Source organism: Dermacentor andersoni, chromosome 3, assembly GCF_023375885.2.
Source record: "Dermacentor andersoni chromosome 3, qqDerAnde1_hic_scaffold, whole genome shotgun sequence".
In the NCBI taxonomy this organism is placed as follows: domain Eukaryota; kingdom Metazoa; phylum Arthropoda; class Arachnida; order Ixodida; family Ixodidae; genus Dermacentor; species Dermacentor andersoni.
Window position 1 is genome coordinate 87,588,091 of NC_092816.1, and position 22,782 is coordinate 87,610,872.

Genomic DNA, 22,782 nt, shown 5'->3' on the forward strand with positions numbered 1-22,782 from the left:
CAAGACCTGGGATGCCGTCCTGCCGTACGTAACATTCGCTTATAACACGGCGGTGCAAGAAACAACACAGATCACGCCGTTCAAGTTGGTTTACGGCAGGGACCCGACGACGACGCTCGACGCCATGCTGCCGCACGTAACGGACGAAGAGAATCTTGACGTCGCTACCTATCTCCAGCGCGCCGAAGAAGCCCGACAGCTCGCCCGCCTGCGAATCAAGAACCAGCAGAGGACCGACAGCCGACACTACAATCTCCGACGACGCTTCGTCGAGTACCAGCCCGGCGACCGTGTTTGGGTATGGACCCCGATACGCCGACGGGGACTGAGTGAGAAACTATTGCGACGCTATTTCGGACCCTACAAGGTCATCCGACGTATTGGCGCACTGGACTATGAGGTCGTGCCAGACGGCATTTCGCATTCACAGCGACGTCGCGCACGACCTGAAGTGGTCCACGTGGTGCGTCTGAAACCATTTTACGGACGCTAACGAACTTTCCTTATTTTGCTTTATTCTTTGCTATGAGTGCTTACTTATTACTTTGATTTGTTTGCAGCATCGGGTCGATGCTTTTTAAGAGGGGGGTACACTGTAAACAGGTTTGACCCTTTTAGGGAGTTTTGGCCTCGTTGCATAACTTCAGCCCTTAAGGGAGGACAATATCCTCCATTCGAACGGAGTTTTTTTTCACACCCTTGTGTTTGGTGGTCTTATGGGGAATTATGGGAGTTTTTTAATTCTCCTTTGAACACCAACCCCTGAGTGGTTGCAGGAGTCTATTTGGGGAATTATGGGAGTTTTTTAATTCTCCTTTGAACACCAACCCCTGAGTGGTTGCAGGAGTCTATATGGAGAATTATGGGAGGTTTTTAATTCTCCTTTGAACACCAACCCCCGAGTGGTTGCAGGAGTCTATATGGGGAACGTTGGGAGTTTTTCATTCCTCTTTTGAACACCAGAACTATGGAAGTTCTTATGAGGAGCTTTGGGAGCTTTTACAAGTTGACATGGGTATTTTATTTTGCTTCTTATGGGAATTTATAGCAGAAGCGATGGGAGTTCTTACGTACATATTTTCGGAAACGTTTGGCTTCTTAAGGGCGTTTTGAAGGATACCTTGGGGAAATTATTTTACCTCCTTGTAGGAGTGCTTAGGTGTAAACCTGGGAGCAACCGTTCCCATATTTTGGGAGCTCTGCTTAAGGGAGCACTTATGGATAGTTTTGAGAGTACGATTTTTGCTTTTTATGGGAACATATAGGAGAATGCTTGGGAGTGAATTTTTACAGCTTTAGGGAGCTGTTTTACTAAGGGAGTTTTAAACAGATGTTTTGGGAGTGCATTTTAGCTCCTTATTAGAGCTTTTACAGGTAGGTCTGGGAGTTTATTATGCACTTTTTGGGAATTTTACGAGGTTGAAGGGAGTTCTTTTTGTGTGTGTTTAGTAGATTGTGTCTGACGAGTGCAAAAACCATGACAAAGCAATAAAATGTCTGGAAATTTATTGCAGTTCCAGAATCAAATGTGCCAGCATGATAGTACAATCAATGACTATTAGCATAATGAAAGTGAAATAATTCAATAAATTGGATACAAACAAGCAAACCAGTTTGACAGGAAATTCAAGCATATTGCAAGCTTCAGTACAGTTGAAAATCCACAAGTGCAGCCAAGACTGAAATTCAGCGGCTCAAAACATCATGAGCTATCGGGCAGTCCTTGCATGCATTAGAACAGGCCACGTTTGTTTTTGCATGTAAAAAGCATGCTACAAAAAATGATCCAGAGGAGGCCAGACAGCACCAATGACCTAGAACATAATGAAAGTACCTTTGAATACCTATGCTATTTCTAATAGACATCTACGTACAACTTATTCTCTCATGTAACACACAGCTGCAAAGAAAAAGCAGAGGTGGTACCACCCACTCTAAATCAATTTCCTTAGCGTGCAGTACCTGAAATTCAAGCTTGCCAGCTAGAGAACATGACAAGTTCACAGCAAAATGGGCATAATGTGATAACAGTAGACAAACAGGTGATATCTCAGGCTGAAGTTAATTCAACAAGGGGACTAGTCGTCGTCAGGGAAAGAAAATCCAAGCAGACAATTCCAGCTCACACTTACTTGCGTGTATACATAGGTTTGTGTTGTGATGCCCCATGACCTAAGTCAGCATCAAAGAGGTTCATTAAAGAGTGGCACATATGCAGTGGCACACACCCAGTGTACATACACAAGTTTGTGTCAAAAAAGTTCATTGGAGAGCTGCATCTACCCAGTGGCCCCAAGTGCTCGTAGTAGCCCCAGGGGCACATACTGAATTTTCACAAATATAAGGAGTTTTTTTTTTCAAAATTTCTGGCCTCAGAAGACGCCTCGCATTATATAACTGACATAGACACAAACAAGATCACTCATAGAAATTGGTGCCAGCAACCTGCCAAACTCCCATACTTCTACACACCTTGCTACCCCAACTAAACCCCCATGGTGAGCATTTAAACTTACCTCACCTTCTCTATGCACTCACTCATTTTGCTGGATATCCATGGAGTGGAGAAAAGTGAACTATATAAATACTGCCAAGGAAAACGGTTGTTACCCTAACGAAGAAGTCCATTTCTCAAAAAAATTTCTCCACCTGATATAACACTTGTTCGACCTCTGCTGATTACCTTCAGCTGAATATTACATATCACACAAAGCAGCAATTCAACTATAATTTTTAGTTTTATAATGAAACAAAAATTTCTTAGGAAGTGGAAGAAAATATGATACAGGAACCCTTAACAGTATCCATAAGTGTGAAATTTTTACACAGGCAAAGAGACAAACACTTTGCCACCAGGGCACACATAAGGCGTCATTACATTTTCTCTGCAAAAAACCTTAACACCCCGACGACAGGTGGTGTTGCATGGAGCCATGCATGCATTTCAAAAAATAGGCATTTTGTATTTTCTTCTTCCACAAGATCAAGGCAGGCAGGCTGTGATGCTGTGCAAACAGTGGTGGCCTTCAAAAGGGAAGGAATCCACACAAAAAGCCATGGTACTGTTGAGATGGCAGTCCATGATAGGGAGCATTCTGGAAAACCAAACGTAAATAGATTATGTACTATTGTATTGCAAACAGACACCACATGAATATTTAAACATAGCATCACCAATTATTCAACAGTGCTGGGCCATTCAATGCTACCACTCCAAGTGCATCTTGGCCACCTCAGATTTTAGGAAAAATTACAGCCCATTGTACAGTTGCAGACTGAAGTGGAGTATGACGAAAGCCCGTCTGGTCGGGATGATGCATACTAAAAGGAAGAGGTCCAGGCACCGACCAAAATGTTTAAAATAGTTTTTTACGTTTTCAAATTCAAATAACTTCAAAAATTCAAATAAGTACTTTAAACCATTTTGGTCAGTGTCTGGACCTCTTAAGTCGCAGAATGCACAAACAGAATACTTCGCGAAAATTTCACATGGTGTGAGTATCGTCATCTTGTAGGCTAAGGTTGAAACATCATGGCACTGACAAAGCTACAAACAAGTGTTTCTACGAATGACCACAAGGCCTTCCAGAATGTTTCATTATGTGAGATAGACCATTAATGTTTTTATCTGCAAAGAGTATCTTCTTATTCTGACTTAAGTATAATAGACCTTCGAGCAATTTCTGAAAAGTATTTTCATCCAGCTCGGGTGGTTTATAGGCGCAAATAACCAATTTAGGAACCCCCATTTTGTAGTGAAGAAAGCTTATATTAACAAAACCTATAGCTGCAGTGATTAAAAGTTTCTGAAATTTTGAATCAACTCTTCATAAATTAGGTATTAGGACGCCTTGCAGCACTGACAATGAAAGGAAATCATGACAACATATTACAAAAACGAATAAAATGAATGTGTTCTTGATAATATATGTTGTTGTATTATGCACAGATTATACAAAACACCAGCAGTAATGTGCATATCTTCAGAGTGCACACACAGTTCACCAACGTAATAATAAATACAGGTCAACATCATAAAGCAACACATAGGTACTGGCATTTTTCTTTCACATTGGCCTAAAAACCAATCACATGAGCATTCAGCCATCATATAAGCAGCACCTGCTTGCATGAATTCAAGGAACTTTCAGATGTGCAAAATCGTTTAGGAGCTTTTAAGCAATAGGCATGACACTACTATTATGGTTAATTTGTTGCCTGTAAGTGGTAAATCAAGTGAACTGCTAGTTGTCCTTCCGGTGAAGGATATTGCAGAAAATGTGAGGACAAAAAGATTATAGTAGCTATTTGGAACTCATGAATGTTAAGACAATAATATGCAATGTTACCATGCTGACAGACAGTCAAATAAAAGATGATACAAAGAAAATATTATATATAGATTACACAGATGCAAGCATTCTGCTTCTTTATTGCTGCAAAACTTTGTAGTTATAGAAGTGCTTCATCCCCTGAAAAATATTTTTAGCAATACATTCACTATGGAGTTCTATTGAGAATGCATCAGATTTGCGTGCTACAAGTGGTTTGAGCTGTTCAGAGACAGACATCTGGCTTGTAAACGCAAGAGCATGACGAAATACTGCAAGTGCTTGCATGGTAAGGGAAATGACAAAAACAAGAATGTGGATGGAAAGACCAAACTGCCCCAAAGTCTAATTTTAGCAATGTAAGGTTTTATGAAACATAATTACAGTTCTAAGACAAAACAAAATACCAACATGATATGCAGAGAATGGGTGCTGGACATCAAGCAACCTCACTAAACAATGATTACATACATAAAAACGACACATTCGCAGGAAATTTCACAATACACGACATATAAACTATGTGATTCATGATGCACCCATGTCATACATCATATTGTTCAAGTAACCAACTTCTTTATTCAAGACCCCTGTAGAAGGTTTGTTAATGCAGTTATTGGTTTCTTGGATGGAAAAGACCTAGTATACAAATCTGCACTTCCCTGCCTTATATTTGCAAACTGCATGTGTACAGTCACAGTTTGGCACAGTTTGGCATGTTTTGCAATGTTTTGTGAGATATCCAGATGCTGTTACCACCTACATCTGTGCACAATGCTCCTGCAGCCTGCCATTACCACAAATCCTGGTCTATCCTACATAATACCCCAGTCACACGGGCACTTTCAAAGTCCTTTGAACCAAAGATCCTTTACTTCAAGGGAGAATGTGCACTGTCACACAGGCACAGCAAAGGAGCCCTACTGGAAGGAGGCTTTGAGTCAAAGGAGTGCGCGTTCGTCCTTTGAAACCTCAAGGGAATACTCCCAAGCCTAGAGGGCGTCTGACAGTAGAAAAAATATTCTAAAGATATGGAAGTTCAATTTTTACCTCGTCAGAACGAGCTTATAAGTACTGAATACTGTTACTAAAGTACTAAACACTTTCGGGACACCCGCAATCTCCATCATGAAAGCGCCGGTACAGCAACACCGGCACGGCCTGTCGTCAGCAGCAACCTCGACACAACACGGTTGCCATGTGCGATTTGGTTCTTTGGTTAGTGGCTGCTAGGCATCCCAGTCTCCTTGGCTTTTTTCTGCACATCTTTCCTTGTCACTTTTGTTTTTTAGTTTTTACAGTGTTTACGTGTACCTACCGCTACCTAGCCACAACGAACGAAACAAAGCAGCTGAAGCAAAGGCAACAATGAATAATCGACGCCAATGTGCGGTGTACGAAGCGGTACACATGGTGGCCATCATTACAATAAATACATCTGTTTGTGATAAATTAATGCCTTTACTACGTGTGCATTTTGTTTTGATGTTTCTATGTATTAGGAAAAATAAATGTTGCTGAAAAAATGTGACAAATTTATTATAAGACGCATTGGGCCATATTTTTTTATTACTTTCAAGGTGATGGTAGCGCTAAGGATACATTGCGGTTTCTGTTAAAAGTTTCAACGGAGACTACCTGGAGACCATGTAGCACCGACATATATCCGTTGAACTAATGTCTTTGAAAGCTCAATGCTCCTTAACTTCAAAGGACCTTTGGCATGCTCGTGTGACGGGTATAACACTTGCTGCTGAAGGCATTAAAGGCACTCAAAGGTGCCTCAAAGACAGGCTGAGCATTCTGCGCAGGTTAGCGTGTTAGCAAGGCCTGAAACACTTGCAGGACATTGTAAAAGATATCAATACATGGCAAAATACAACAGCACAACATACTCAGAAAATGTAAGGCTAAAATTGCACACTGATATATAAGGGCCTTCCCAGACAAACCGATAAATGCAATAGCACACCTTCTATTGAAATCTCGAATATAAAAATTGATTACTTGAAAAAGATGTATGGTACATGCAAAATAGAATGAGTGATGTATGTTATATGTCACATATAGTCAAATTTTGCTGCAAATTTGAGCATTTCATGCATGCATATAATCGCACTCATGTACTAAAACAAGTTCATGTGTAGTGCTCATCCTGTGCATTTCATGTGTTTCATCTTATAGTGTAGTAACTATGTTTCCTAATGCCAGTAACCAACTCTCCCAGCTTTCAGCAATAGTATGCAAGATTATTTATTCTTAGAAGTATGATAGCAGGAAGAAACAAGGATAAAGACCTGTCAACAGGACTAGCATCAACTACAAGCTGATTTGGCTCCTGGATGGAAACGAGTATTAGTAGCCGTAATCATTATCAATGTTTCAATGAGGGAGTGGGTGAACCCAGAACTTGCACAAATAACTACAGTAGCCACATGGCTGAACATATGAGCCGTGGGTGTTTCCCTATCTTCCAGCACATGGGGTTAGTTGCAGAGCCCTGAGAGAGCTGAGAGGGAAGTGATTGTGGTTTTCCACATTAGCAAATAAAGATCGACATGTGTCGGAAAATAATCACCATCTCTCATCGAAAACATGTAATTTTTTATAGAGCACTTATCCTCAATTCATTACACAGATTGCGTTAGGTGACTAATTTGTTTTACTACTGTTCTTAGTGCCCCATACAAGATTAACCTTTTCCATGCCAATTTTATTTTCAGAAAACCACTGAAATTTCTAAAATATTTTTATTAGCTATTCTTTGTGAAGAGTTTTTATTACTGCAATATCAGCAGTTCGTTTAAAATTTTCTGCTGCCTTTTACTAGCTGTTTTTCATGTTTTTAGGTTGCAAACAGACAAGGACGCAGAAACTGTCTACATGAAGCATATTTTTTTAAAGAAAGTCAAGCGTGCTTTTGTTATCCTCCATGAAACATGTTATTGCAGGAAGAAAGGTGGTTAACCGAGGGCCCCTATTTTTATTAGTCATATCATAAGAAGCCAACAAACACTGACACCAAGGACAACATAGGGGAAATTACTTGAGCTTAATAAATGAAATAATGAAACGATAAATTAATGGAAATGAAAGTGGATGAAAAAACAACCTGCCACAGGTGGGGAACGATCCCACAACCTTCGCATTTCGCATGCAATGCTCTACCAATTGAGCACCGCGGCGCCATTTACCGATCCACTTTCTTGGGTATTTATGTTTCCTTGTAGAACCCTGGGAGTGTTAGCCAGCGTTACCACTCACAGACCTTGGCGGCGGACATGGAACATCCTTTCTGCCGCAGGCGTCACGAGAATGTGATCTTTTTTTAGTGAAGGCAACCGGTCAATAAACCCACACATGCTACCTGAAGGCATCAATGTTGCCTGATTCGAGACACTCGTTATGTAATAAATGAGAAGAAAGAGGGTTTACCGAGGGCAAAATTTTTACTAGTAATATCATAAGCCAACAAACACCAAGGACAACATAGGGGAAATTACTTGAGCTTAATAAATGAAATAACGAAATGATAAATTAATCGAAATGAAAGTGGATGAAAAAACAACTTGCCACAGGTGGAGAACGATCCCACAAGTTCACTTTCTTTTTTTGGGGTGGGGGCAAAAACTGAACCCATAACTAATCACTGATCTATCATGCAAGTGGTGTTTGCCTATCTCAATAGTCTATATAAAGACAGAAAACTAGGCTCAGGTGTTTTTATCTCTAAAAGAAAAGACAAGCTTTTATACGGCAACCTATCAACTTGAAGCCCACGGTAGTAGTTCTCTTCTATGGCATCTAGCTGTTGAGCACGAGTCAAATAAAAATTAATGCAAATGTATTAGTGTTCCATGCTTTTAATGCATGGAAAAGGGACACTAAAGGAAATTAATGAGTTAAGTTAGATTAAAGGTTAGCCTTTTGTAATAACAAATTTATCATTTATACCAAGAACAGAGCTTTTATAAGCAAGAAAATTAGAGAACTGGAACATCAAAGGGCACCAACTAATATATTGAACCAAATTCTGTAGTTTTATTTGCCAAAACCACAATATGATTATGAGGCATGAAGTACGAGGGATTCTGGAATAATTTTGACCCCCTTGGTTACTCTACTGTGCATACAGTGCAAAACACACATGCATTTTTTCATTTCACACCTATCAAAATGCAGCTGCCACAGCTACAATTTGATTATCCACCATCAGGCTTGGCAGCGCAACACCAAACAGCTCAACTCGGAGCCCATGCTTGTCAGCAACCTTCTGCAGTGAGCATCACTTGGTGCTCATGAGGCAATAGTTCCAGCTGCTTCAGCTGCTTTAAAGTGTGCGCACTGCTGGCTTTTGCTGTTTTACAGCCCTTAAAGCCCAACTACAACAAAAGTTAGGGCTGCATAAAAAAATGATTCAAACAGCGTAAATACAAAACAGCATTCTAGCAATCTTGATACCGAGACTGAAATGAATGCCACAATTACCAGTAACTGGCAGTGAGGCATGACTCAGATTGCAGGGCACCTTAGTGTGGCCTACGAGATAAGGGACCACCTGCAGCTGCCTGCAGTGATAAAAACCTGGAGGCGATGTGGACTCTCGTCATAGCCACTAACCACGAGGTTCATGTGTCGTCTGCTAATACAGTATTAAAAGAATATCAAAAAGAAAATTAGATACCAGCCCCGCAGCTTTGCCAAGATCACTACAGTAGTATTTACTACTAATTTATTACCAATATAGCCAAAGTGAAATTTCATTGCATTTGGAATTTAAGCTTTTGCAGTAGGGGTTTTGAGATGTGATAATCGCAATGCTCCTGTGCTTTGTGACATTACATCACTAGATATTTGACAACGCCGTGGTTCTAAGTGTTTTTACATACATCAATATCTTGATTTTTTTACAACCTAACTCTAATATGACACATGAGAATACGATAGATAACATTTGAAATGTCTTTAATGGGCACGGAAAAGGACTAACCTTTACACATGAGACACGCATGGTGAAAGTATTGTAAGCAAGGCTCCCACGTGTCTTTAAATTATTTTTCACTTTGGTCGGTGTCAGTTCTGTTTTTTCCCTTGACTCTTCCTAACCGGACAAGACTTCGTCAGACTCAACTTCATTAACCCATTGACAATATGCTGCATATCTTAGGTAAACATTTGATGCTCACCCTAACGCATGTTTCCTGAAGTTACCAACTAAGAGCAAAGAAAGGTTAGCTACTGTATGAACCAGCCTAAATCCATGTTAAGCCCACAATTGCCCAATGTGCCTTGAATAGGCTCTAAAAATGTGTATTAACACAAGGCACAATAGATTTTGTGCTCACGTTGGAATGTTCATAACAGCTGGCCTCCCTCACTCTCATCATCGGAATCTCAGAATCCCTACAGCGAAAACTTCAGGAGTGGAAAGCAGCAAAGTTAACAGTGCGCAGTTTGAAGCAGCCAGAGGCACTGCCTCATGAGCACAGCAGTTGCACTCACTGAAGAAGGTTAATGACAAATATGGGGCCCCATTCGTGCTGCTGGTTCCGAAGAAGCCATCTAAGCTTTTTTCCCACGCTTGAGTGTAAAAATACAGCTGCTTTTAACAAAAGGCATGCATCACCGTTCATGAATTGTGCCATTGGAATGGTTTACCAAATAACCTCTTACTTCTGGTAAGCTCTACACAAGCCAAATTGGACGCTGCACTGACGAAAGGGCAAGAGAATATTTGCAGAATATAAAAACAAAGTAAGACCAATGTAGGTGAGCATTGTAACACATGCACTTGTCATCCACAACTTGAAATATATTCTTGGCAGAAGTAGAAACATGAATTCACAACTGATATCAGAAGCTCTTTTAATATCAAAGAATGACTGTGTAATTATTCTTCTTTTTGGATTTCTCACAAGTATGTGTATGGATGTTTTTTGCTTTCGGTTTACACAGGTTGCTACACCTCAATTTGTTTGACCCTGTTCCCTTCTTTGCAATCTTTCCTCCCTCCCCCTCTTTTATGAACTTCCAGAGAGATTATATGAATAGTTCCTGCTTTCTTAGAAAACATGGCACACACGCGGTGGATGTGGAACATCCTTTCTGCTGCAGGCATCACAAGTACGTGATCTTTTTGGGTGAAGGCAACTGGTCAATAAAGCCCCACATGCCAACTGAAGGCATCAATGTTGCCGGAATCGAGACCCTTGTTATGTAATGAACGAGAAGAAAGCAGGTTAACCGAGGGGCCCGATTTTTATTAATCATAAGACGCCAACAAACAAAGGCACCAAGGACAACACAGGGAAAATTACTTGTACTTACTAATTGAAATAAAGAAATTATAACTTAATGGAACTGAAAGTGGATGAAGAAACAACTTCCCACAGGTGGGGAACGATTCCACATCTACGCATTACGTGTGTGATGCTCTACCGATCGAGCTAACACAGCACCGTCTTCCCATCTATTTTCTGGGGTATTTATGTTACTACTAGAACTAACCCTGGGATTGTTAGCCAGTGCCACCACTCACAAACCTTGGCGATATGTAGAGCATCCTTTCTGTCGCAGGCATCACGAGTATGTGATCTTTTTGGGTGAAGGCAACTGGTCAATAAACCCACACATAGTACCTGAAGGCACCAATGTTGCCAGAGATGAGACCCTCGTTACGTAATGAACGAGAAGGGGGTTAACCAAGGGGCCCGATTTTTTACTGCTGGTGTAGTACACACTTTACTGCGTTTAGGGTGATACCAGCTTCTTGCAGGTGCTGAAGTACTTTGAGCAGTCGTGCATCATGTTCTGCCTTCGTGCGGCCAAACACTATTATGTCGTCTTGCAGACATGCTTGGCCGTCCCGGCCTTCTAGCAGTCTTAGCATTTCCCTGTGGAAAAATTCAGTTGCTGTGGAAATTCTGAAGGACAATCGGAGGAACTTAAAATGGCCAATTGGCGTCAGGAAAGTGTTGTACCTCTGGGACTCGGGTAACCAGTAACCAATATCCGGCTATAGCATCAAGTTTGCTAAACCAGGCAGCTCCGGTGAGTTTGGCCAGGCAATCATTGATGGTGGGCACTAAGACTCATTCTCACAGAATGTTCTATTTTAACCCTCCAAAGTCACTGCAGATTTGAAGCTCGCCTCCTTTATTTTTAGCCACTACCATAGGTGCATGCCACTCTGTGGTTTCTTCGACCTTTATGATGACACCCAGGCTCTCCGTTCTCTCCAACTCACATTTGGACACTTGGCAACATGGGCAGAGGTACTCGCCCCGAGTACATAACAGCACACTGCTTGGCATCAGGGAGTAGCGATATATTGTAATCGGTCCTGAGAAGGTAGGCCCAGGTCTGTAGCCAGGTAAAGGTAGTTGTTGGCTGGGTCGCTGACCTTGCCTTTTGACTCTGCTACTTCTAGGAGACTTGGTTGGACACTGAAGGATTTGATTGCGGGGGGACGTCAAAAAGTGCGTCATGCAGCTTGTCTATTACATAAATTTGTTCTTGACACAACCAGCCATTTCAGCACATGGTAGCAGTCTAACCGTTGCTTTTTTTGGTCCTGCCGGGTCCGAGCAGCTGTTCTTTTGCTTGCTTCAGGTTTCCCGTGACTTGTTCGTCGTAGAGGCTTGTTGGCATGGCAGTCACATCTGCACCAGTGTCTACCTTGAAGCCATTGACCATCACATTGATTTTTCATGGCCCAGGATCCTGTTGGTCAGTTAATTGTCCAAGTAAACCTCTTCCAAAACAGCTTGGTATGTGCATTTTGTTCTGCTTTTTGGAAGCGGAAAAGCATATGGGCTGCCGAAAATCAAGTTTTTTCGGCAGTTTGACGACGAACGAGTTTAGTGGAGCTGCGTGCTGGGCTGTGGACACTGTAGGTGAAGCCATGGGTAGCAAAGTTTCGTATTCACCGCAGTGCGCTGTAGGTGTAGACTTCTACTTGCGTGGTGCATTTCTCACGGGGTTGTCGAGTATCCCACCGTTGCCTCCATGTCATGGTCGGGTGACGAGCATACGTGATTGACAAAACGTAAGTGTTAACTGGAACTGTTTACTAGGTTGTGTATGCAAAACAAGCACGGCTACATGCCGGCTCGGCTTACACGGTCTGGTCCGCTCTCCCAGAGGCGTTGTTCCGCATCTTACATGACCGTGTACATAGCGCCATCTCGTTGCGGTAGCTCGCATGACACGGTGCACCAGTGTAACTCAATGGACAGCAACTTCAAAAAAAGTATATTTCGGAAGGCTGCCCAAGTTTAAACAACTCTCAGTTAACGTTAAGGCGATTTGCCCTCTTATTAACATGCACATTTACGCCACTAGACCATAACCTCTTTGCTACATTATAGCACAGTTTTGGTCCGAATTAAAACACTGATATAACACAGCGGAAAAGTTACGAATAAGTGCCATAAATACGAAGAATATTAGAAGGGCATACACTATCATTCTTGCTAACTGCTCATTTGTTGAAATTCTGGCAGTCTTCTGAATTATAATTTTTAAACGTGCTGCCCATTGAGTTATGATAATGCATTGCAGTGAAATTTGATAGATGGCCGCAGAGCCAATTCTACATTTCAATTTCAACCACAGCTAGTTACCCCTATGCTTTTCTTGGCTTCATTGCCTGCTGGCTTTATATGGTCGTGATTTTAAAAAAATGAAGCCCGTTTTCCTTCTCATTCATTGATGCGAGGGTTTGAAACCTCATAGCTTTGATGCCTTTAGGTAGCATGCATGGGTTTATTAGCCACATGCCTGCTCTCTTCAGTTCAGGTGTTATGTCGACACCATCGTGCAAAAAAAGATGTTCCACATCTGCCCACCATGGCTCTAAATGGCGCTGGCTAACACTCCCAGGGCATAAATACCATAAATACCCAAGTTAGCACAATTGGTAGTGCATCGCGTGTGTACTGCAAAGGTTGTGGGTTCAGTCACCACCAGAGACAAGGTCCTTTCGTCTGCTTTCATGACTTTCTTTCAATATTTTCTACATTTCAATTTCAACCACAGCTAATTACACCAACGCTTTTCTTGGCTTAATTGCCTGCGACCTTTATATAATCAACAAAAATAAGGTTACAAGAAAATTAAAATAAATAAGTGGAGGACAGGGTCATCGGTGTTCAAAGAAGCACCTTCCTTTTTGTATCGTTAACCAACATGTGCGCCCAATAGGTAACTCCTCTACCTGCACATCGAATGACAATGCAAGAGATGCAGCTGGAACCCACAGTCAAATATATGTACAGCATACCAATGCATCTCTCCTCCGAAGGTAGTGAAGAGCACAGGTGCCTGTAGAGTTGCGTGCCACGGTTCCTCTTGCCAACCCATGGAAAGGAGCATAAGTGATGCTGTAGAGCTTGCTCCTTCAAGCAGTGTTCAGGTATCCATTCATAATCCTGCATGTAGTGTCCAATGTATTGTAGATATCAAGACAGCTTCAGTCCTGCAGCAAATAAAGTGATCAGCTCTAACCAAAATGTTGAGATGTATGCACTTTGGCAGGCGGATGTTAAATGTTGAAGTTTCTGGGATGCCAGTGATAATTTCATTAAACATTATATGGGCCACTCATACAGGGATGGAAGCAGTCAAAGAAGTTTTGGAGCAGCTCTGGGAGGTGGCAAATTTGACACATTGGAGCATGAATTGCCAGTTTTCGAGCAGTAAATACATGTTTACATGAGTAGCTTGGTAAAGGTCAATGAGTGAAATACAGGTATATGAAGAAAAGGTGTTCCTTATTTTACTTTACAGAGCACTATTTGATTATGGCAGATCAGTTCTGTGGAAGCCTGCAAGGCAAGTAAAATTCATGACAGGAAAAATTTTCACCCACCCTACTTTAGCATGAAGCTACGAAGGAGACCTGTACAGGTTTCTCGGAAACCACCATTAAATTACATACTGGATGTGACAACTAACTGTGGCCAAGAAAAAAATTAATGAGTGCTTTCCGTGAACATCACCCACTCTATGTTGATAGGTTTATGTTTGAGCTACTCAAGTTTTTTTTTTCCATTGTGAACAAGCAATTAATATGCACTTGTAATGAACGTTTATTTCCTTACTTATCGAATATGGTGCTAATGCAAAGGTTGTGGAATACGCCGAGAAATGACCGATAACAGCGTTACAACGACCTAGTTCATGTGTGGTCTTTTTTTTTTCCCGACAAAAAAAAAACGAACAAACAAACAAGCAAATTTTTCTTTAGAAATTCACGTGACAATGCGCTCCATATCAGTAATATAAGTGGTCTCAGACGGAAACAGTGTCATCAGTGCACTGCATATATTATGAATGTGCAAACCTGGGGCACAGTCTTGTAAAGGTTCGCAAAGCGAACTGTTACCAAGATCGCGCTACTTCGCATTTGGTAGGGACTGTACTTGCACGCCAAAAACTGCTGACATGTCGAGAAAAAACTGCAGCTGCTCTTTCCCAGTGCCCCTATTTGACAAAGTTTTTGTAAAGATTGATGCAATAGTGCACAGAAGCATTGTCATGGTAAGGGCAGTTTATTTTCACCTTTTATTTATTTCACGGGCTTTCGTTCTCGTGCCTTCACAAATCCTAGGCTGTCTTAAATGCTGTTACGGGCCATTTGTAACCATCATACAAAGCTTTTCACTGACATCTCATCGATTAGGTAAATCAAGACACTCATCAGATACAGTGAACACCATTCGAGTAGTGCACTCTGGTAATTTTTCATTCTTGGCAACCTGCAGTTGAGATAGCAGAATATCGCAGAATAAATGTGAAGTGACGTAGTGGTAATTGCATGTTTGCAAGTATTTTATATCTGTTTTGACACACTGGTTGGAAAAAAGACATGAACGGGCATGTTAATTGCACTTGAGCTATGGTATACAAGTTTCCCTTGTTGTGCAAGGGCGTCTACATTAGACAGACGGGAAGGGGTATCAATGATTCATAATAAGGTTCGTTACAGTGCAACCTAAGACAAGGACAACAGAAGGTACAAAATGACGACACGGCGCTGTTTTGTACCATCTGTTGTCCTTGTCTTAGGTTGCGCTGTAACAAACCTTAGTATGAATCCCAACCAACTGGCCCAACTTGACGTTCTGATGCAGTATCAACGATTGCTCGGGCGAGCATACTTACAACCTTCATAAAAGTTAACGAAGTAGGCCCCTTGCCATGCATTGCAAGACTTGTGGATGCAAACTAGTTTTTTTAAAGAATGTGTCATCATAGGATGCAGTAACATTCAACTGATGCGCGAGATTACTGATCAGGCTAATGCCATTGCCAAATACGTTAGGGTGTGCGTGAGTACACCCTCCTTATCTTTATCAGGCAAGGAACTTTACTTTCTAAGTTGGTCGGCACGTTTTCAGTGAACTGCAGCCGTCTGCTTCTTGTAAGGTTGTTGTTTCAGTTGTTTTTCTCATGTGTGCTATGAGCGGCGCATATAATGTGCAGTAGGGTCGTGGAATAAGACCAGTTAGAAGTTGGTGCTCATCCTGTCACCTGTACTTTTTCTTCCATACTCAAACTGAGTTATGCTAAAGCAAGACAAGAATCCATTCAGTCAGTTTGTGCCTTCGAACCAGTTCACCTCCACAGTGCACAATGATGCTATTATAAAGGGACATTGAAAATATTATTTATTTTCTTTGAATAAATAAAGTTTAGCATGAAGTTTCACACTGCATTTTGCAAGTTTTAATTACCCTAGTATAAATTTGTATTCTAGAATGTGAAGGATGAAAACAAGCATTTCCAACCTTACACATTTCCAATGACATCTAATCACTACAACTTAGAGGAAAGGCGCTACGATCTCAAACAGTCGCAACTTCTATCCGCGGTTGTTGTATATAAAGGCATTACGCACCGAGAGAATATGGTCAAATCTTAAAGCTAAAACTACGGTAAAGGCTTGTACCAACACGCTTAAACAAGGGAGAACATTTCAAAACACATAGTGCGGAGGTAAAAAAATAGATCATGGAGTTTTACTTGCCAAAACTACAATCTGATTATGAGGCACGCCATAGTGGGGGGACTCCGAAATAATTTTGACCACCTGAGGTTCTTTAACGTGCACCTAAATCAAAGTACACGGGTGTTTCCGCATTCTGCCCCCATCAAAATGCGGCCGCCGTGGCCGGGAATCGATCCCACGACCTCGTGCTTAGCAGCCCAACACCATAACCCCTAAGCAACCACGGTGGGTACAGTGCACAGCTGTGAAAATTTTTCCTATACCAGAAATAAGTTTTTGGCCAGGGGCTCAAGAACCGGGGGAATCGCGCCCTGCCTGGCCCTGTTCACAGTGCCACCTCAGCCAAGTGGGACATTTATTTGCACGCGAGAACGAGAGCACCAAGTCCGGCCATGGCTGGTAAAACCATATGACGATACATTACCAAAATATACAGTAACTAAAACAAAAGGACGCGTACAAACGAGATGTGTCCTTTTTATTCAACTGACATATTATCTTCGCGCCTTCTCCCCCCTTGTACGATATAGAGGTTACACAGTTCTGCTTATTCTATCGTCTTACATCATGCATGCGCACTGAGCACATCAATACGTTCAGGATATAGCAGAAGCCGTTGTTCACGGCGTGAGACTCACGATAGCGAAGTCAAATGCGATCCTTCTAGAAATAAAGAAATTGTTTGCCTGCGACAAACTTTGCAAACAAGAAATAAAATACGAGCTTACCAAAATGCTTCGTCCAGGGGTTGGTGGCGGCACGCAGTTCGTTGGCGTTCACCGTTGCGCATTACGCTGTGTTGTTAATCACGCCGCCCTCGCTTGTAGGCGTGAGAAGAGCATAAAAGTATTATTCTTTTCTGTCAAATACTGCTGCTTCGTAAGTACAAATAGAAAATTTTGAGTTGTCAAGCCTACCCCAGCATACTAGCACATAACAGCTTCCCCATGCTTCCCGCGCTCAAATCTCGCTGTGGATTCGAATTCGCGCTGCGTGCATTTCGATGAGCTGTTGGGGCGCCACCTAGAAGAGTTTGAATATGGACAAAACGAAACAAAGTTCTAACATAGGTCCGTCTAGATTATTTTATACTTATTTATTTAAGATATAAGGCACATGCTGTTTAGAAAATACTCACGGCAAACAATGTTTTAGTTTAGTTTCTTTGGCCCCTCGGCCCCTCCGATTTATGTCCATTGTCAGCTGGCCTGCGGCCTTTAAACGATATTCCTTACATATTGTGGCTCAATGTCGAGGACATTAAACCTGGTTGAATGGGGTTTAAATGGAGGGACAATATTTCGTTTTGTAGAGTATTGCTGCTGGGGATAAAGCGAGAAATAGGCTGCTTCTCGTCGGCAAAAGGAGCCGGACGAGCAGCCGGACGAGCAAGTCACGAAATGCAAGAAAACGAACGGCTTGCATGATTACTAGTACAGTCTCGCTTGGTTGACCAGTGAGAAACAGCATAATTAACAACCTAACAAGTACAATGGACAGCCGCCAAATCGTTGGTCAATTAGACATGTTAATGATGAGTCAGAGTGGTTGTTGTTTCGTGTTTGTCCGTTTGTAAACGTGTTGTGCACAGCTTCGTTTATTCGATGTTGTGCTCCATTTCCACCAGAAAAAGAAAGAAAGAAAAGCGGCGTGTTTCTGTTGACGCGGCACGCGCAAGTGAAACGGATTTACGGGCAAGCCGCGCGTGTCACGTTCACACATATATCGCTCAATAAAGCATTCCGGCGGTATCGATCGACATACCGGCCGCACCACTGGTGATAACGGCTATAGTGGTACCGGTGGTAATAAGGGGAGCCGAAAGGACCTAGAACCTCAGGGCAATACAAGAATATATTTCATGGTTTCACACCTGCTTACTGCAAAAAGTGTACAAAGTACATGCATGGTATAGCACTGTACGTACTCGTAATGCAAAAATAATTAAGCGAATTAAAATTAATTTGTAAACTAAGAAACCAAGGTGAACCTTCAATAATTCACGAACAGGTAGGTTCACACTCAACTGACTCATGAAACAGTATGCTAGCTGTGCCAAGAATCTTAATTAGTCGAGCAATTAAGGGTGGTGACTGTCATGTGCAATGCCTTGGGGAAATGCATGCAGAAGTAGGACAATAGCTGTTGCTCTGTCTTTGCTCATGCCCTATCAACTGATTAATCACTTATTTATTTATTTATTTTTATTTTCACATACTGTAGTCCAATTGGGCTATCGCAGGAGTGGGTTTGTACATTGCATATAACAAAATATTTTTCTTCACAAATCAACTTCAATGCCTTAAAAAACATGATAACTTCAATATAAAAGATACAATCAGTATAATAAACGCAGCATGAATCAAGTAAATACAAAGATCTTTCTAATTTACCTAGTTTCACCTGGGAGTAAGTTCCATTTTTCAATTGTATGAGGAAAGCTATACTTAAACAGGTTAGTATGCAGTTGAAATGGTGCAAGGTTAAGTTTGTGGCTATTCCTAGTAGGTTTCAAATTATCAGCAGACAGATAGTTGTTCTTTAATGAGTAGTGTGGGGTGTTATTTGAATTATGCAACAATTTAAGGCATTCATAATCACGCCGCTTGGACAGAGGTAGTAAACCGATTTGTTGTTTATTTAAGTCATTATTCCAAAAATTGGAGAGTTGGAATTTCCCCTCACAAGGCACTATTGGCAATAAAATCACCTACAGTGCTTGTCGAATGGGTGCCGCAGTGCTACAGTTGACCTGCAAAGACGGGGCCGAACCCCTGCTTAGAAAATGGAAGAGAGGCCGAACTCTCTCGAGCCCTGGCTAACTTTGAGCACTGACTGTGTTGAGCGGTATACTATATATTGTACTACCACACAGTACAGTGATGTATATTAATGATTAATACAGTAATAATATGTATATAATAATAATAATAATAATAATAATAATAATGATTCAGAACTGCTACCATATCTGCATCTCCTTCCTTCATGCTACAGAGAATGTCTATGGAATTCTTGCTGTCAAATCAATAAATATATACTTCAGAGCATTGTTGCGTTGTCGTGACAGTGTAGAATAAGGCACTGGAAACATCACTTCACAGCATTACATCTTTATCGGTCAAACCTGTGCTCAGAAAAACATGTGGCACTCAAAGCACAACAACCCAGCGGCGAGCATGGTGTGTCAAGCGCGTCACATGACTCGTCAGAGGTCGTAACATAATTGCTGGTGCTATATATATATATATATATATATATATATATATATATATATATATATATATATATATATATATATACATACCTTCCGCAAAGTACAACACTATTTGCATCTCACGTTGACTGATATCTTTCAATTGTTAGTAGGTGAAATGCAATCCACAGAAAAAGGATAAACAATTGTATGCATATCTATCAGTATAATCACGGAGTATCAGGCTGGGCATCAACCAAATTGATTCTTAATATCTGTAACTGTGGCGAGGAAAGCATATGTCGCCTTGAAGAAGACAAGTCCACTTGTTGAAACGTTGGCTCCTGCTTTCATCTTGTTCTCGGTTTGCTCATCGTCTTGAATTTCCATTTCCTGCCTTCCCCATGTTTTCCCTGGGTTTGTATACATGGTATTTTAACACGCAGCCTAAAAGATTGCAGATTCTTCTCCTATATGCATAGTTGGTATATAATTGTGAATCAGCAACACACTAAAAAAACGTTTTCTTCTAGCATAACACTGAAGCATACAAAGTTGAAAATTTACTGTGCCTACCTGGGCGTCATTTCACATATTTAAGAGGTGAATCATTTTCCTTTGTGTACATGTGCATTGGGCTAGCTCCCAGATCAAACTATATGTCATCAATCTGCACAGTTGACACAGTAGGAATTCACAAGACAAATTTTAGCACAGTGCACATTGTTTAGACTTTTCTGCATTTCTGTATGCAAGATATAACACTACAATTTCCGCTGAAGATACTGTGCTTGTTGTGCAGGCCATGTTTTGATGCTAATGGATGGCACCTGTATAATCATGTAAGACTTTTGTGAATATATTGGCACAGCAGCACCTTCTGTTATTTTGTATGTATATTTCTGACCAGCAACACAACCAAGCAGAGGTATATGGTGCTGTAGGCAAAACAAGTGGCCACTTAGATTTGGCAGCTCTAGATGGGCACATCGCATCTAGTCGTTCCTCACCCCACTTTAACATTTACATTTCACCAATGGCAAAGGACAATGTTGGATTCCGTAAAATATCCAATTTCAAATGCACTATGGATGACTGACTTCTGAAAGAACAATGAAGTGATGCCTGGAAACCTGTGTACCAACTTTTTCCCATATTAGTTACTATAATGCCTTACAATGTGTCTTAAAATTCTTCACATGGTGCACCTAAATTTGGTGCTAGAGTGGAGAGGAGTGCAGTAGTTTGACTTTACCTAGGGTAGCAAAATGCCTCACAACACTGCTACATCAAAGTAGCAGTGTTGCAGCGCTCAACGGTGCCCTTAAAGGCATCAGTTGCGCCCACCACATAACAGGGGCAGGGGGAGTACAAACATAAATGAGATTACAAAGAAATAGTTACAACAAATAATAGGACAAAGTACAGAAAAAAGGTATGCTAACATTGTTTAGGTATTAAGAAACAGAATGTAAGAAATCATAAGAATTGCAAAACAAAAGTTATGCACAAAGCAAAATCAAATGTTGAAAATATGCATGCACACATAAACTACGGTATTAATACAGGTATTTATTAGTAACTCACAAAAACAACTAAACAAGAATGTAATAAAAAAGGCAACTAATTAACAGTGCGTAGCACGTCGTAAAATTTTAATGTCAGATTCTGTGGCAATATCAGAGGGAAAGCAGTTCCCTTCAGTGATGGTGCAGGGTATAAAGGAGCATGCATATTGTAACGTGCGAGATGGTGTACGCTTGAATATGAGGTGGTGATCCCGGCATGAAAATACGACAGGTGGTGATTGAAAGAAATCATTGTGAAGAGAAGTACGATTATAAAGTTTGTCAAGCAGGCAAAGACGCACTGATTTGTGGCGAAGGGATAGTGCTTGTAAATCAGTACGTGCTTTTAATGATGACATGGAAGTGTAAGATGAATAGTCGGAAAATATGAAGGTGAGCAGCCCAGTTTTGAACAAATGCAATCTCGTCAACAATGTTTACCTGCCAGAGTGCTATATTAGCGATGCGTATTCGAGCTTTGTGTGGATTAGTGTAGTGTAAGCAAGTTTATGTATGTTGACAAAAGCATGCTTTAGGTTTAATTTGATGATGCCAAGAGAGTGGTGAACTGCTGCAAAGATGGAGTAAATGTGGTGGTTTCATGCTAAGTCGTAATGTAAGTGAAAACCTGTGCTGGTAGTTGAATGTTAAACTGAGATCTTCGAAATAGTCGATGACTTGTGAATTAATAATGTGTTCCATAAGTTTGCGAATTGTACTGGTTAATGATATTCATTGGTAGTTAAGGGGGGAGAAACACTCGCTGGATTTGTAGAATGGGATGACTTTAGCCACTCACCAGTCTTAAGAATGAACCCAGGGGGTATGTTGCGACACTAGCTGGGACACATTCTTGAGTAGCTTGTTGTTAAATTTGCTGTGACCTGTTGTAGATAAAGGTTTTAATCTGTTTAGTAAGGTAAAAATGCCCGACCCACTAATAAGAATTTCAGACATGTCAGATTGCATGGGGAAGTCAGGGCATGCAGTGATGTCTTCACATTTGGACACTCAACAAAACATGTCATTTAGTAACTGCACACACTATAACTCAGGAACTACATCACCACCAGAATTAGGATTATGTCAGGCTGTGAATAGGGGTTTATTACGTGCCATAATCACTGTTATTCATAATAAATCATAGCTGTAAACCTGTTGACGTGTGGATTTTAGTAGCATCTGGCATTCTTTGTCAGATAATATGTATCTTTGCCATTCTATAGAGCGCTTCATTTTATTTATGAGGTGCTGCAGGCGTTTTTTGTTGCATCTAATGCTGAGAAAAAGGACGAACATTTTGATAAGATTTGCAAAGGTGGCTCTAAACATAACCTAGTTCTCTTCAATAGCTCGACTGTGTCTGCAAAGGTGGCTAATTAACGATTATGCCGAGTAATGTCGGCCCTATTGTAGCACCTAATGTGTTTAGTAGTGTTTTCTTTTTTGTTAAAGAGAAGTTAAGCAGACCTACTATAACTGCATGATCAGACAGCCCGTCCAGGTGAGTAATGCCGGAACAGATTAGAGGATCGCTGGTCGAGATGAGGAGGTGGAGGAATAAACATTTATTTTTGAAACAGTATCCCGGGTTAAGCCCCAGTTCCACTCTGGGTGGGAGGTCTCCTCATTCCAGGAACCCTCTGGCCTTCGCTGCCTCCTTGGCCCTGGCGA

At 41.2% G+C, this 22,782-nt stretch overlaps 1 long non-coding RNA gene across 1 annotated transcript; it reads right to left on the bottom strand.

The window, feature by feature from the left end:
• Positions 1-1,489: 1,489 nt before the first annotated feature.
• On the bottom strand, positions 1,490-17,683 carry LOC140216376 (uncharacterized). Its single transcript, XR_011893030.1, has 3 exons — positions 17,073-17,683; positions 13,615-13,762; positions 1,490-3,095 (listed from the first exon to the last, which is right to left on the bottom strand). It is a non-coding gene; the product is annotated as an uncharacterized lncRNA (long non-coding RNA).
• Between the last annotated feature and the right edge of the window lie 5,099 nt (positions 17,684-22,782).